The 18,110-nt window shown below is 45.5% G+C and overlaps 1 protein-coding gene across 3 annotated transcripts in view; it reads right to left on the reverse strand.

Annotated features, from left to right (window-relative positions):
* MACROD2 (mono-ADP ribosylhydrolase 2) overlaps positions 1-18,110 on the reverse strand; it is a 1,799,128-nt gene that overhangs the window by 602,170 nt on the left and 1,178,848 nt on the right. The gene's annotated exons all lie outside the window — the stretch shown is intronic.

Consider the following 18,110-nt stretch of genomic DNA (forward strand, 5'->3'; position numbering starts at 1 on the left):
ACCTTTGAATGTTGACCTAATGCTTGTGTTGACCTTCATCTTTGTTGACCTTAGCCATGTCAACCTATTTCATGTGTCGACCGAAGCCATCGACCTGCAGTGCTCGACCCAATGCATGTTGACCTAATATGGGTTGATTCATTGCATACCTGACTACTTTTTATAACTCCTCTCCAGTAGGGGCCCAGAGAGGAGTGAAAGGGGGTGGGACGAGGCTACGTTTTGGGGGTGGGACAAGTCACCAAGCCCCGCCTCCATGACAGCCATCCGCATTAATTTGCAAGTCCGTGGATTGGGGAGGGGCTAAAATGATGCAAATTTATGCGATTCGCGTCATTTTAGTCCCTCCCCTTGGACCCTTGAAATTTGGCATTTTATACCATGGGGAAGGGGGGAACGGGGACTGCGGTGGTGATACGGGAGACGCCCACCTTCCCGGGGGCCGGGAGGGGGACCTGATTTGCGGGACCTTCCCGACCATTTCGGGAGGGTAGGAAAGTATGATCAATGACCCATACCCACCCCTACTCAGTGGCGTAACTATAGCTCCGCAGCCCCCGCGGTGGCGGGGGGGCGCAGAGAAATTGGGGGCGCCGCGGGGCTATAGTTACCCGCGGTCTGCGTCTCCCCGGCTCTCTGTCGGGACCTTCCTGACGTCACGGTCCCGGCCGGCTCCTGCTGCAATGAAAACTGACAATTAGAAAATGGCTGCCCCCATACTGCAGACAGTTTTCTGTCTGCAGTATGGGGGCAGCCATTTTCTAAGAGTGCGTTTTCATTGTAGCAGCAGGAGCCGGCCGGGACCGTGACGTCAGGAAGGTCCCGACAGAGAGCCGGGCGAGACGCAGACCGCAGGTAAGAAGGGGGGGCAGGTTAGGTGTGTGTGGGGGGGGCGAATAAACGTGCGGCAGGGGGGCGATAAATAGCTACTTACAGTAGCTCCATTGATTTATAAACAGACATATTGCTCTTCTGAGAGTTCTCTGCGTGGGGGAGGAGCTAACTCAGAGCAGTTCTTCATACAGACAGTTTGAGACGCTTCCAGCCTGACTGGTTGCAGCTAAACTTTGTATTGCAAACGTCTATAATGTGCAAAATCGGATATACGCTTTAAAATAAAGACATGCATACAATTACGTTTTATAGGCTGCATATTACGGCTGACTGTGAACGGACTGGTACATTATCTTTGACACTGCAATTTAAAAGTACAATTGTAAAAGCTTTCTAAAGTGTAAAAAAATAAAAATAAAAGGCGGCAGTTAGGAAGACATAAAGATAAACAAGCCCGGCTGCCATGAGCACAATAAAGCTGGCTGTGCTGAAATAGCTGTTTCTCGCAATCGCAAACAGCAATTACAGACCATGCCAAATCAATAAAAGGGTTCAGAGAGATAGGACTGGTTTAGTGCTGGTTATATAACTCTTCTCTCTTTGTCCCAATGATAATTGTTTCTTTGCAAAGACATATTTGTAAATTTGCAATGATGAAAAATGATGTAAAGTAAATTTAGCGAGAGCACTGATTAACCTGGTGAATATGTTCCTATTTAAAATGCAACTTTATTCTCTTTTTTTCTTTTAGCTGGGCTGAATGAAAGGAATAAACCAAGGGAAAGCGATGTGTTGTTTGTTCCTAGGCATTCCACAATAAGTGCTGGGCTGCGTTCGATGAGTCAGCATAGCGAATACATTGCTAGATTAAATGTCATCAGGCTGATCAATGTTGTTACTGCTAAGACTGAGCAGGTAGTCAAACAGATGAAAGGTTTGTCCTCATGTGGTTTGTATTGTATTGGTTTTGGGTTGTATTTTGTTATTAAGCATATACTACGCTTGGATTTTTGTTGTCAGACATACCCACACTGATCACTTATCCCAGACTGTATATACTGATTTGAATGCTGGGACTGCAGTCAGGGCTGCCAATAGGGGGGGTGCTGTGGGTACAGCTGGCACAGGCTCCGGCCTCTGGAAGGGTCCGGGCAGCTCATTTTGCACACCACAACCTCTGACTGCCTTCGCCGCCCTGCACTGAACATAGCAGGTCCTGGAGCGCAGGCTTATTTAACCCAGGATGCCGTCGGCCAATTAAAATGCTGCACCAGCTTTTCAGCCAATCAGAGCGGCTGCCGGTACACAAGCTCTGATTGGCTCATCAGTCGGTGCTGCATTTCAATGAGTTGAAGAAGCCTCCAGGGCTGCAGTTCAGCGGAAGAGGAGATGGGAGAGCAGGTAAGTCAAGTGAGAAGGGGGGGTGGTGAGTGGGGCCTGGACTGGAAATGAGTCCTGGGCCCTAAAATTCCTGATGGCAGCCCTGCCTGCAGTCACCTGATCCTGAATATTACACAAAGTTTGAAGATCTAAACAGTGGCGTAACAAGAGGAGGTGTGGGCCCAAATGCCGGCTTCTCCACACTGACAGGAGCCTGGTGCTGCAGAGTGACATTTCTCCTGGCTCCTGTCAGGTCAACAAGAGTAAAAAAAAAAAAAAAAATCCAAAATAGTGAGCATTTTATACCCTACCATGCACTATGGTGTGGTGGGAGAATATAGTAGTGTGCGGAGCGCAGGGAGGCATGGCGAGCACAGGGAGCCATGCAAAGGGACATGGTACACTGATAGGGTGTCCATGTCGAATTACACCAACATTGGGGACAAAAACCTGTGAAAAACTCATGTCGACCTTATACCTTATGATTGTGTTGACCTTCCCACCTTAGCCAATGTCGACCTATTTCATGTGTCAACCTAATCCCTGTCGACCTTTACTGGTTGATCTAATGTATGTCGACCCTATTACCCATACCGGACCAAACAGACAGCCCATGTTGTGTAACTGTAGTACCTAATGTCTGTACAGCATATAAAAGAATGATATAATTTTATAATAAATTAGAACGTTTAGTCTTATCATATCCAGAGGTCACTTCTCACTCAACTTCAAAGTCCTCACCCGTTCTGCACCTCCCATAATCTGGTCTCATTCCCCCACACATTCCCTCCCGCCAGCCCACTGCGCTCTTTACTTAAAGATTGCACAATAACTGCACAACTCTAATATGCTCAAAGGCAAAATAAGGCTGCAAAAAGTTCACAAATAATTTGAAGTACAACTTTTGAACAATAGCTACATTGAAATAATTTTTGGAAACTCCAGGTCATTAAATAAATATCTAGAGACACTCTACAACAGTTACAGTATTTGACGACTTATGCAGTTGCCTCTCCGGGAGACCAAAATCTGCATTTTGCCGGGGGCGGGGAGAAGGCTGGTGTCACAAAGCCCCGCCCCAATCCACAAAAACTCCTCGATTCGCAGGTCCGCGAGGAGGGGGCAGGGCTAAAATGATGCAAACTGACGTGATTTGCGTCATTTTAGCCCCGCCCCTTCCCGAGATTTGCAAATAATGGAATTTGTTACAGCAGGTCTGGGGTGAGGCGGGAGTTTGGGGGAGCATGAGGGAGAGTTGCCTACCTTCCCGGGGGAACAAGAGGCGGACCCGATTTTTTTGAAGCGTCCCGACCATTCTGGGAGGGTTGGCAAACATGATTTATATAGAGCAAGCAGATTGTGTTGCACTTTACAATTTAGGGATATAACTCTTAGATAACGTTTCATTTTCCTGTTGTCCGCTAGCATTATTCATCTGCAGTTTATACTCTGCTGTGTCTATTCCTATATCATTATCTCATATTAACTTTTTGTTTCCTTTACAGAATTTTCCACCCTTCAAGCGATTCATGTCCAATCCATTTCTTACATACATACGTACAGCTAGTTGACAAACCCAATTACTGCACAGGCCATGGATAAAAACTAATTGCCAACTTGTCAGTCGGCTGTTGAAGAAAGGGTTGAACCCGATGGCCATGTGTCTTATCAAGATCTGTAATGTGCTCCTGCACGGGGAATGGTTATTACTGCTGTTAATGGTTATAATTAGGTGCTGACTGACAGATAGATGACCTGGAGTAACTGCAGGTACGTAGCAGCGGCCATATTAGTCTGCCTGTATCACAACAGTACAGCATTGTTATACGTAGACTATTCCTTATTACCTGTGTGTGACAACAAACAGCCGCCTAGAAAATATATGGCTTAAAAACATGGCAAGAGCATACAACGCTACACACAATTCTAAGGAAAAATGTCCTGTGAAGCAGAAAAACTAAAACAAAAATCAATACACAATAATTGTAAAATAAAGTCAGAATAAACTCAAAATTGTTAAACAATTAAAACGAGGACAGCATAGTTATGTAGCCATAAAATACTAATTGTGGCCTAAAAAAAAGTAAACACGAATAAAAAAAAAACCAATATTGTCCCCTTACTGAAATGATTAAATGGCATCGCTCTTTAATAAAAATTAAATAATAATTGTCTCCTTAATATTGTAATAAAACAATAATTCCCTCCCAAGAGAAATGTTATGGCATTTGCCTCCTTATTCAATACATATTGATTACCGTGAAGCTAAGTGTATTGCAGGACCTCTCCTTCACATTGCTCAGATACAGTAAGATCCATTGTTGTTACCAGAGCAAGATTAACAATGAGGCGAATGGGCCTCTATGGTGTCGGGATTTGAACCATGCATTGAAGCAACAGCGACTGTAGCCGCCCCCAGACAACGAGCAGGTACAGGGACACCACCCACCCCCTGACAATGAGCCAGTACTCGGTTAGCAGCCGCCCCCTGACAATGAGCAGGTACTGTTGCAATGTAGTATAAATAGTAACATAGAAATCTAGAATTTGACGGCAGATAAGAATCACTTGGCCCATCTAGTCTGCCCCTTTTTTAAACATGTTACCTAAAACCATATTTGATCCTCATTTCTTTGTAAGGATATCAATATACTATCCCAAGCATGTTTAAGTTGCTCTACTGTATTTGCCTCTACCACCTCTGATGGGAGGATATTCCACTTATCCACTACTCTTTCTGTGATGTAATTCTTCCTCAAATTTCCCCTGAATCTTCCTCCCTCTAGTTTCAGTGCATGTCCTTGTGTTCTGTTGCTCCTCTTCCTGTGAAGATTGTCTCCCACCTGTACCTTGTATGGAGCAGTATAACTATGTGGGGCATAATATGGTTACATGGGCATAACCGTGGGGGCATAATGTAGTGTTAGGGCCCAAAGCATTAATGTGGGGGGCATAATATAGTGTCATGGTTCAGGGCATTACTGTGTGGGGCATAATATGGTGTAAGGGGCACTATTTAAGATATTATTTTCCTGCAAGGCCACACCCATTGCAACAAGACCATTTTTTTTTGTGTTCACACTGGGAGCCAAATTGGCTAGAAATTGCCCTGCCTGCCAGACAAGCAAGAAGGGTAAGACAACTAAAAACTGGGAACCCCTGCAAGAACGACAAGTTGTTGTTGTTAGGTCAGAATTTCCTTATCTAAGTCACTTGTTTGCTGGTGGACAGAAGCTTTATTGGATTATTGACACCCGACAGCCGGAACAATGGGCCTTATTTAGTTCACTCTTTCTGACAAAATCCTTCTTAGATAGAAAAAACCATGTGCACTGCAGGTGGGGCAGATGTAACTTGTGCAGAGAGAATTAAATTTCAGTGGGGTTTTACTTCAAAGTGAGATCTATATTGCAGTGTAAAAATAAAGCAGTCAGTATTTACCCTGCACAGAAACAAAATTACTCACCCAAATCTAATTCTCTCTGCACATTTTACATCTGCCCCCCCCTGCAGTGCACATGGTTTTGTCCTCCTAAGAAGGATTTTGTCAGAAAGAGTGAACGAGAATAAGGCCCAATGAATTTCCGGCAGTCGAGTTGGAAAACAGCCTGGGATTCCGACTGCCGGGACGTTCCGACATGCCGGAATCCCAGATTGAATACCCCTCTATTGCATTGTAGAAAATGATGACAGAATCTGATTGGTTGCTATGGGAAACATCACCTCTTTTCATTTTAAGAAGCTTTATAAAATTATTTACATCTGCTATTGGACATGCTGTGTTAGAAAGTGTAACTTACCAATATTTAATTAACCAACACTTCTGCTTTAAGTAATAGCGACTGTGTAGTATTTATTATAGAAACATGGACACTCTTAGATATGTTACAAGAATGTAAATACAATTTGACAGCAGTTTTACACTGCACTGGGCTCTGGACAAGTGAATATTTTCATTTAGACATGCAGCTTATTATCACCAGACCGGACCAGAAGGAGCAAAGGTTATGAACCAAGGCAAGCTCTTGTCAGAAATCAATGACTTGAATACCAATTACTTACCAACAAACAAGCATTGGATAGTCAGCAATTAATTAATGCAGTGCTATCGCCAATCAGTTTTGGGACAACGTTGAAGCAGAAAGAACTCAAGTTTGCCAGCAGATCTAAATGTTAATGCCGCGCTCACATGGGAGTCTTGAAGGAATTGGGAATATATAATTAGCTGAGTGGAAAATTACTTATATTCAGTCAAGACTGAAGTCTGTGCAAATGATGGCAGTACATACAGTAGAAGGGTAATAATATATAAAATGATTACATTTTTGTAGCAGCAGTGAAAATAAATCTCAACAGTGTTCTCGTACGTTGTTACTGTAGTCACACCATATAGCTTCGTTTAGAGGCCCATGGATCATGTGACTTAGCTGCAACAGGGACCTTTTAAAATGTGCATCATATTGGCATCATTTAAATGGCTGCGACTATTTCTCTCACCATGTTCCGTTATGCTTAATCTGCAACACATGTACATATGCAACCCACGGTTGCCTACTTTTAGGCTGTCCTTTGTCCTAGAGGAACCAGGGGGCGGGAACAGAGGATGTGTCATGACAGGGATGTGGTCGGAGGTGGAGCTCATAAACTGAGCCATGTGTGGGGGCATGGCCATTGTGATTGCTTCATCGTGGCCATGCCCCTGCTGTGAAATGCCGGTATTACTGCATTGCACAGTGGGGGGTGGGGCCACGATGACACGATTCACAGGAGGTTGGGGGGATTGCGGCGGTGTACTTGCCCACTTTCCCAAGGAGCCGATTTCCGGGAGCCTCTCTGCCATTCTGGGAGGGTAGGCAAGTATGATGCAACTTGGTACATGATGAGCAGCTAGATAATATTTAAGAGAAGTACACCGCGCTACCTGTGGTGGAACATCTAAATTGTGCCAAAGAACTTGTGTCATATGGCGAAAAGACCCTTGGGGGTTTATTTACCGAGACAGGAATTCTATTAGAGATGGAATCTTGCTATGGGCAACCATTTCTTGAAATCTACGCAACTAGTGCCCATTTGGTCTTTGCAGCATGGCTGGTTGTGACAACATGCCCAATTCATTTATATGTCCCTTTCTAAGTTCCATTTCCTGGTAACCCTTTTCTTCAATATCTTATGTCCAAAATATTACTTCTTCCCTCCAGTCTGTGCTATTGCCAGGGCTTAAAGTGGTCCAGGAGAGGTGGTGGAACTCCGCTCCCCTAACACGGCCCCCCCCCCCACCATTTAGGCAGAGCCTAGAACCGTGCTAGGGAATTGTGCCCTACCACCCATTAAGGGATAATGGTCCCACCATACATGGTAGCACAATCGTATACACATTACACTGCATGTAGTGCCCTTGATTCATATTAAATCACACAGTAATTTCCCTTATACACATAATGTCCACAGTTGTTCATCTTAACTTTACATTATGCACGCCGTGCCAGAAGAAGAAGCCGATGGGACAGGTTTTTCTGTTGGAATTACTGTTCAGGGCTGTGGTGGAACTCAGTTCCCCCTACCATTAGAGGTGGTGGAACTCAGTTCCACCCAGTTCCCCCTCACTTTAACCCCTGGCTATTGCTGCTCATGATCTTCTATCAGGTTCTACTCTTGTCACTTTACTGCTACCAATTCAGTTCTAATTTGCTACACTTCCTATATTACTTCCATATTACATAACTCTATCATGTGCTTCAGCTTCCTCTGCACTCTCTCATCCTCATTCTCCCATCTTCTGCATAAATACGTCTGCCTGCTGTGCATCAGGACAGTTGTTAGGCAGGACATCTCATTACATGGGGTGTACAGAGTCACACCTTGCCCTGGTAAATAGGGATGTGGCCTAAAAATAATAATAGTAGAGGCCACTTCTGTTTTGATAAAGGAGCAGCACAGGGGGAAAGGTACTGCCAAGTGGGGCAGGAAACATCGCTTTCCCAACTGTCAGCCGTTGCCTGGCCTGGAACTGATAACAACATAAAGATAATAAATAATACCTGTTACAAAAATATGTGGTTCTCGTTATGATGTAGACTTCTTGAATGTTTGAATGGGCGGCTAGAATGTAGGAAGTTCTGATACTTAGTTGATAGGGGTCCATCATAGTGTAATAATGAATACCTCCTTTAGATAGGAATAGCAACAACTCCCTGCCAAAACCAAACTTAGAAATGAAACAGTTATGCTAATAGGAGGCCGGTAGGATTTTTTTTCTCCTGCTTCTTATAACCTTTATAAAATGTAATGTCCTTTCTTTCATACGCCCAATTTAATTAGATTAGAAATAAATGTAAAACTTGTTATAAACAAGAATTCCATCATATACTTATTAATTAGAAGCTAAATTTTGGTAGAAATGACCTCAAACCACTGCAATGTTGTCTAATTAAATACTGTGATATTTTTGCTAGGGGCAATGTAGACGATTTCTGATAAATAATTGAATTTACCCGGTATTAAATGGACATTGTAGCCAGCTTCTGGCTGAAAGCTTTTTCTTGAATGTCAAGGACAGATTTTCTTATGCAGCACATGAGATGCTGTAATTACATCTTCTCATGTTGTGAAGCTGTAAGTTCTATTAACGAGACTTTTCGGACCCGTTACCACTGGAATTCTGCCATTTACTCCCACTTTTTTTACCCATTATAGTCATTCAAATTTGAAAAATCTGTTATACTATTGTATTTACAGGACTCTTATTATGCAACACTCATATCAGCTGTCATATAAGCCAACAGTCGTAGTTCAATGCAAAATAGTTCATAATGTGCAATGCTACTGGTTAAGCGAATGAGAAAATAGACCTGCAATATAACTCATGGTGCTTATGAGTTCTATTCATTTAAATTGGAGCCCAGTCAGTGCCAGACTGAGGCATGAAGGGCCCATTAGCGGTAGGTGTCCATACGTAAGGGGTGTGGCCAGCCACATCAGAGGCTTGGCGAACCAATGTAGAGGACCCTGTAATAATGTTACTGTATAATTCAAGTACAGTCTAAAACCTGACATTAGAAGAGGAGGTGTAGCCTGTGTAGCTTATCTGTAAATTTCCCTGTACCCCTGTGGGTCAGTCCAACCATGACCTCAGTGAATGTGCTGGATACTGTCTGTCTTTTCATGATCGGCCTCAATAGCACAACCCTTTGGTCACTATGCACATTTCTAACAGGAACTTAAGAGCACGTAGTAGGACAAAATTAAGCCTGATGAAATATCAACTTGGCAATTTCAACAAGGCATTTTAAAATGAACCTCAATATTTTACTATGTCAATATTCTGAACATGTTACACAGTATGATCAATTCAGAATTAAATACTGGTTCTGATTTTGCACCAAACTACAAAGGCTTACCTAATACAAATTTCCAGATCAACACCACCAGAGGGGAAATTTAATAGGATGAGAAAATCAGAAAGTGAGAGATTTGGTAAGAGATTTCCAGTTTTTTTTAAAGCTGCAATCTTTTACACTGCAAAACCAGTTTGATTTTGAAGTGTAAATGATTGTCGCTTTAAAAAAACTGGTGATTTCTAACCAAATCTCACTTTCTGAATCTCTCATCCTATTAAATTTCACCCCAGATTTCGAAATCCCTTAACTCTGCAATCATCTATATATATATATATGTCTAGTGTCTGATTGTATGTCTCTGAAACACTGCCATCTGTTGGTAGCAAGTGAAACTAAATCTCTTTCTTACACATGCACAAACAGAGGCAATCACAAGTTAGCAGACTAGCTTTCGAAGCATTTGCTTAGTGCGGGTTTACAAGTAAACATATAATCACACTTTGGTACAATAGCATAAAACAATGTAGATTTATCAATTAAAAATACTCTCAATAAATTATGATCACAAGAAGAAAAGTATGAAATGATCTGAGCTGGCATCTGTGCTAGGGAATTTCACTGTACTCGTTCTCCTAGTCGTTCACCATTGGAAACGATATTGTCACCAATACAAATAAAGCATCTATCATTACCAGATTTACCATGGCAGGCCATTTCACCTTAAGATGTATTGTCCAATCTGGCTAGCTGGAATGAAAATCTGGTAATAAATGGCTGCAAATAACAACTGATCATTTGCTCCCAAACACTCAAATACAAATAAAAATGGTCAGACAAATTGGTTAAATCCATTTGATTTAACCAATTTGACTGAATGACAATTTTTTGTCAGTTTTCCAGCTTTTCGAAGCAAATAGTCAATTGCCATTTGCTTCCATACGTTACCATATTTTTGTTCAAACCAGCCAGATTGGAGTATAAATCTTCAGTTGAATGGCCAGCTACTGTATATTTTTCAGATAAATAGCTAGCTAATAGTTTTATTAATATCCACCAGATGGCAGCAGTTCTTGATACCACTAAATTCCTTTCAAAGCAATTGTGCATTAAGTTTATTGTCACTAATTGTTGTGGATAAGGACAAGGGTACTTGTGTAGTTTCACAGCGCCAGCATGGCCGCGCACTACTTACGGGTTCTGCGCTCGACAAACTTTCTAAAATAAACTCCATGCCAAACGTGGATAGTTCATACCCCCATTATCCACGTTGGCATGAAATTGATTTTAGACACTGCGGCGAGCGTAGCATGACACCGAGCTCGTAACGTGGGCGAGTGCAGCAAGCCCCGCAAGGGGACTCAGACGCACGGCCATGCTGGCGCCATGAAACTACACAAGTACCAGGACAAGTTTACTTTTTACATAATATAGTGTTCCTTCTAGGAACGGGTCAGGGCGCTGGAGGGGCGGCCTGGGCACGCCGCATCATAAATGGGGGCATGCCCAGGCTGCCGCGTCACAAATGGGGGCGTGCCTGGACCGGCGCGGCACAAATGAGGGCGTGCCCGGGCCGCCGCATCACAAATGGGGGCGTGCCTGGACCGGCGCGGCACAAATGGGGGCGTGCCCGGGCCGCCGCGTCACTGAAGGGGGCGTGCCCGGGCCTCCGCATCACTGAATGGGGCTTGCCCGGCACTGAGTACGTCCCCGAGCTGCTGGGAAAGCACCGTGCACCGCAATCTTCGGCGGCGCTGGGCTTCACCGGTGCACTCCGGCAGGACAGGCAGTAGGCTGTTTCAGCGGGGCGCTGCTAGAGGGGCAGGGCGCATTCTGTCCTTTGAAAATCGGGCAGGGCGCAGCGCCCCGCTAAAACAGCCTAGCGGGAACACTATAATATATATATTGATTTAATTTATTTAATAAACAGTTGTTGTTTTTCTACATGTTTTAAAAAGTTTAAAGAGAAACTACAAAAAAAAAGCACATAATAGCATTTATGCCAGATCACTCAAACCCCCAAGACCACAAACCCATAACAGTTCTCACCTATGTACTACAGCTGGCCACTGTACAGCAGCGCAGCCCAGAATGGGAGTATCCAGAAAGATTTTGTGCAGTGAGCAGCATCAGTCTTCTATCCACACTAAGGCCCTTATTCTGATCGGTGCGGATATTCCCGCATTCTTACGGAGCGGTCCGCACGCCACGGTGTTCTGCCGCGTGCGGCCATCGTCCGTAGAAACGCCCACGGGTCCTCCGCATTCGGACGGACTCACTCTTTAAGAACAGGGCGTGTTTACGGACGACATACAAACCATGCGTGTGCGGGAGAAACACTCAGATTCTGCACGGTATTACAGAGTATTACAGGGTATGCTCGGGAATACCGCATCCGAACGGGAGCCAAGCGGTGCTACCGCACGTAAGCGGAGTATTTACGCCAAACAACCCACTATTATGTATCTTCTGCAATACATCACATGACCCACTTATTCAATTACCTATCCTCATAAAAAACTTCTTATTTGGAATTGGAATCAATTAGATGCCAATATATCCTTACAAGCATGCCTAACACATGCATTGCACACATTAACCCTTACAGCAATTGAAGCAGCAATGGTTTCAATTAAAGCACTGACAAGCGTCCTATTAGTGAGTAATGAGTAAAGGAGTCGATTCTATTGGGTTCAGGTGTTAATGCTTGTAGTCATTAGGCGTACGTTCGCCTACCGCATGAACGAGTGGTGTCCGCAAAGCAATAGTACACTTGTGGACACCGCACATTTCTTCCCTTTTTGATCGCGTGCATTCGGAGTGGTATCCAAATGTACGCCCCCCAACATAAGTGTACTCCCCCGTGTCCGCCCATGTTTCCGCCCCGTTTTGCCCACTTTGAAACTACGCCCATGTGTCATTCCGCATGACGCCCATAATACGCCCATATTTCCCGACTGATTGCGGGGAACAGTTTTGTACGGGATTTGGCCGAACAGGTACGGAGTCAAGGCGTGGCACATGCGCGTTGCGTTCTCCACGCATGCGCAGACGCCGTAAAGACGCGATCCGAAAGTATGCGGTAAAGTACGCGTCAATCAGAATAAGGGCCTAAATGTCCCCCACTCCACTATCACCTCTTCTGCTAATCCATTCCACCCATGTTAAAATATCTATTTTAGATTTCCCAGTCAGTTACTGTCTGTAAAGTGGGCGGTTTGCAAATCACCACGGAACCCTAAAGAGCTGCAGGAGTTCACCTTTACCCATTGCAATCAGACTGAACAATGGCTCCAGAGGCATTTCCTGTATAACGTCCATTGTAGTGGATGGCAATGATGCATACCACCCAACTTTTCGTCAAGCAGAGGAGGGACAAAGGCACATGCCCGGAATTAGACTTGGCTTGTCGGGGAGGGGGCATGGCCTATAATCACGGTGCCCCCATTTTGATGCTGTGGGGGCATGGCTGCAGAGATAGACACTGTGCACATGCGCACATCGTCTATTTACTGCTGGCCAGCAACTAACAGGGGGGACTCCCAACTGCCCCCCCCCCTGGCCGTGGGACGCCGAAAACCGGGACTTTCCCACAGTAATTGGGATGGTTGGGAGGTGTGATGATGTGACTTTAACCCATCCACATACAGATGGAGCCACTCTCAATAGAGCGACTCCCGGCGCGACTACCACCATGCGCCATCCGCCAGCTATAGCGATTTGGAGAGCTGGCGGAGACACAGAGACCGGCTCCATCTGTACAGTATAGATATACACTTTCAGTTAACAAAATATTTCTTCGTTTTAGTAGTAAACTGTAATAAACATTGTTTAATTGGGTTTATTTATGTTATCTGGATTGGGGGGTACAGTATTCAATCCTTGTCAAAATTTTCGGCACGTGAAAAAAAATCAATTTTCGCCGGTTTTTGGGGCAAGTTTGATTTGCTTATTCAATCCCAGGGCTAATTTTTTGACTGGGCAAAAAATCCATCATTGCTGAAAACTGTGTGTATTGGCAAATTGCCGCAAATTCACATGGTGTTGGCAAATGGCATTTGCAAAAATTAACTAAAAATGGGGAAAAACGTCAGTGATTGAATACTGAAAAGGTGAATATTGGCTGCTTTTTCGTCTGGTGAAAATATCGCCCGAGATTGAATACCCATATGGCCCAAGATTGAATGCCCAGTAGAAAGTGATGGATCACATACCAGAATAGACGGTTCACACAACCGTAGTGATATCAGCATAAGTCGCTGTGTGGCACACACAAACTGATGGAGCGGTTACACTATCTCCTTTGCATGGATGACCTTTGTGGTGCTGGGGGGTTCCCAGCTTTTTCAGACACCCCAAGGTTCTCTCCAAACCTTTGGATTACAATACGGATTCCTGAACCAGGACTTGCACATTTACCATCGGGAGCAGCAATCGCTCTACAGGACCTCAGCAGTTGAAACTACTTCAAAGGGTTTTTATCCATCTGCAATTCAGCACAGGACTTGTATTCCCAAAAATCACGAGTGGTCAAACAAACAGTGCATTGTACATTGGTATATTACAGTCCGCACCTTTGGAACATGATCCGGTAAAGAGGAACAATTATGGGTGCCTAACGTTTCGTCATCAAGACTTCCTCTATTCTGGTATGTGATCCATCACTTTCTATATATGTGTGTATATATATATATATATATATATATATATATATACACACATACATACACACACACACACACAGTCCTTTTATGTTGCACCCATATAATAATAATAATAATTAGTTTACCATTTGTGTTATTGTCAGGGTTCCTTCTTCATATATATATATATACTTGAGTATAAGCCTACTTTTTCAGAACATTTTTATGCTGAAAAAGCCCCCCTCGGCTTATACTTGAGTGATGGTCCCACTTGAGTCAATAAGTTTTCCCAGTTTTTTTGTTGTAAAATTAAGTGCCTCGGCTTATATTCGGGTCGAATTATACTCGAGTATATATGGTATATATATATATTTATTGAGTATCCCTTATCCAAATTATTTGTTTTGTGATAAAAGCACTACTACGGACATCTGTAACAGCACTACTGGTGGTGATACATGATATGTAACTGGCACTAAATATGTGCAAGAAAATGATTGCTTGGCGTTCAAAGTCAGTGCCTGAGATAGGACACAAACTGTTCATGTTTTGAAACCTTGTTCTGATCCCGATGCAGCCAGGTTTTAAGGATGTAACAAGCCTACGGCGACCGCCAGATATGGGACCAAGAGGAGAATCTTACTAAACTAAGGAATACCCCAACCTGACAAGGACTAAGGGATAACTAAAGTAAAGGTCCCTAAATTGTATGAGATAAGGGATTTTATCAAATAAGAAACATAAATACAGCAACCTCGTCACAAATGCAAACCAGCGACCCAGTCGCAACCAAAACCAAGCGAGACTTTAATCTCCCTGGCTGCCACCGTCCCCCGGCTCCCTGCCGCGGACGCTCGTCCGCTGCAGGGGATAAGACTCGCCGCGAGTGGCGGCGACTCTTAACCACATTGAATAGTGGGAGCAGGAGTGGCAGCGAGCCCTCCGGAACAGGGCGAGTGCATGGCGAGAGAAAAAATCTCTCGCCATGCACGGCGAATTTTTCTCATTGAATATGGCCCATTGATATATAAAATGATTCTGAAACACAGTATAATCCGTTATCCAAAACTATATATATATATATATATATATATATATATACTAGGTGATTCATCGCGCCCTACGGGCGCTCTTTACACCGTCGTAAGGGGCTGCGCCCCTTAATTTGTGAACATTTGCATATGAGAAAGATGGTTAGAATTGTATGAAAGATGGCCTGTATTGCAACTTGAGTTATAGGTGAAATGTGTTAAATAGAGAGCATATGATGTGGAAGGGGGTGTGTATTGTTTTGTTTAATTAAAAAGCGGTTACAGAGTAAGATGTACATTGATAGTGTGGATGGTACAGTGACATTTGTGGGTGTGGGGGGGGCTGTGTGTGCATGTTGTTTAGGTGTGTGTGTGCAATAGTATAGTAGGGTGTTTCTGAGTCAGCGGCTCCCCACTGGCGGAGGTCACGACACATGAAAACAGGAGGCTGGGTAGTGATAGGGGTGTGTGGGCATAAGGGGACTAAAGAGGAGGGTGGGAGATACTGTGCAGCTTCTGCCAGTGGGTGAGGGTCCAGCGTGGCAGTACAGGATGGTGGCCCTTAGTCAGTGTCTCCTCCTACTGGGTGGGAGTTCGGGTGCATGAGAGCAGGAGGCTGGGCTATGAGGCATGATAGGGGCATGTGGGCAAAACAGCGTCAGCGACTCCCCAGTGGTGGAAGTTACGGTTCAGGAGAGCAGGAAGCTGGGTAGTGATAGGGGTGTGTGAGTATATGGGGGACTAAAGAGGGGCTTAGGGGTGCCGTGAATTGCGGGAGGGGCGCGGGGTGCCGTGAATCAAGGGAGGGGGGGCGCAGGTGTCGGCGAATCGCGGGAGAGGGTCCGCAAAGCGTGGGAGGGGGCGTGAATTGCGCGAAGGGGGTTGCGAATCGCGGGAGGGGGGTGCGCGGGGGGTCCGTGAATTGCGGGAGGGGGGGGCACGGGGCGCGATAAATCACCTAGTTGGTTATATATTCTTGTAGAAGGATGGTAGGATGCAGAATGCATTTACATAAACAGTAATAGTAGCAGTAAAAGGTCTGACTTGAAACACCTACAGTAAAACAGAACAGGTGTTATATATTATACAAAGAATTGGTTGATGATGTGTGTGCACATAGTTCATAGTTGTCACTGGAAAAAAATTGCTACAAGAAAAAATCAACACAGAAAGTTCAACACATGTAAATGTTGACATAAGTGTGGTACTTCATCGGTGTCCATGTCGACACATGAGAATGAATATGAAAACATTCCAAAAAAGAAAAATAAATCTTCAAAAACTCATGTCAACCTTTTTCATTGTCGACCATAGCCGTGCCAGTGTTTTGCATGTGCCATTTAATCCTGGGGTTGCCGTGAATCGCGCGCGGGGGTAGGGGGGGGGAGGGAGGGGGTGAGGGGTGTCCGCTAATCACGGGAGGAGGGGTCGTGGGTGGATGCCGTGAATTGCGGGAGGGGGGGGGGGTCGCGGGGGGGGGGGTGTGGGTGCCGCGAATTGTGGGAGGGGGGGGGCGCGGGGTGGTTGCAGTGAATCGCGGGAGGGTGGGTCGCGGGGGCGGGTGGTTGCCGCAATGACAGGAGGGGGGGTCAGGGGTGGGGAATCGCGGTAGGGGGCGTCGTGGGGGGCACCGTGAACCGCGGGAGGGGGGGCCGGCGCGAATCGTGGGAGGGGGGTCGCGGGGTGCCGCGAATCGCAGGGGGGGGGGGTGTCACGGGGTGGGGCCGCGAATCGCGGGAGTCACCGGGGGTGCAGCGAATTGCGGGGGGTGTGCTGCAAATCGCGGGTGGGGGGTCGCGGGGTGCCGCGAATTGCCACAAGAAAAAATCAACACAGAAAGTTCAACACATGTAAATGTTGACATAAGTGTCCATGTTGACACATGAGAATGAATATGAAAACATTCAAAAAAAGAAAAATAAATCTTCAAAAACTCATGTCAACCTTTTTCATTGTCTACCATAGCTGTGCCAGTGTTTTGCATTTGCCATTTAATCCTGGGGTTGCCGTGAATCACGCGCAGGGTGGGGGGGGGGGGAGGAGGAGGTGAGGGGTGTCCGCGAATCACGGGAGAAGGGGTCATGGGTGGATGCCGTGAATTGTGGGAGGGGGGGCGGCGCGGGGGGTTGCAGTGAATCGCGGGAGGGTGGGTCGCGGGGGCGGGGGGTTGCCGCAATGACAGGAGGGGGGGTCAGGGGTGGGGAATCGTGGTAGGGGGGGTCGTGGGGGGCACTGTGAACCGCGGGAGGGGGGCCCGGGGGGTTGGCGCGAATTGTGGGAGGGGGGGTCGCGGGGTGCCGCGAATCGCAGGAGGGGGGGGTGTGTCACGGGGTGGGGCCGCGAATCGCGGGAGTCACCGGGGGTGCCGCGAATTGCGGGGGGTGTGCTGCAAATCGCGGGAGGGGGGTCGCGGGGGGTGCCGCGAATCGCCACAAGAAAAAATCAACACAGAAAGGTCAACACATGTAAATGTTGACATAAGTGTGGCACTTCATTGGTGTCCATTTTGACACATGAAAATGAAAACATTGAAAAAGTTAAAAATAAATCTTGTCAACCTTTTTCATTGTCGACCATAGCCATGTCAGTGTTTTGCATGTGCCATTTAATCGTGGGGATGCCGTGAATGGGGGGGGGGGGGGGGGGGGGGGAGGGAGTGAGGTGCATACCTCCCAACATGACCCTCTCCAGGAGGGACACATTGCTCTGTTTCTGGACTTTCTTCTTAATTTATGGATTACCATCACCTGTGCTTAAACACCTTTCTTATCAATTACTCTGTTTAAAACAGGTGATGACAATCATAAATTAAGATGGAAGTCCACAACCCAGCGTTACAGCTCCAGACACACTTTGAGTGACAGATGTAGCCAAATATATAAGAGATA

This window comes from Crinia signifera, chromosome 3 (assembly GCF_055691185.1).
Source record: "Crinia signifera chromosome 3, ASM5569118v1, whole genome shotgun sequence".
NCBI lineage: Eukaryota > Metazoa > Chordata > Amphibia > Anura > Myobatrachidae > Crinia > Crinia signifera.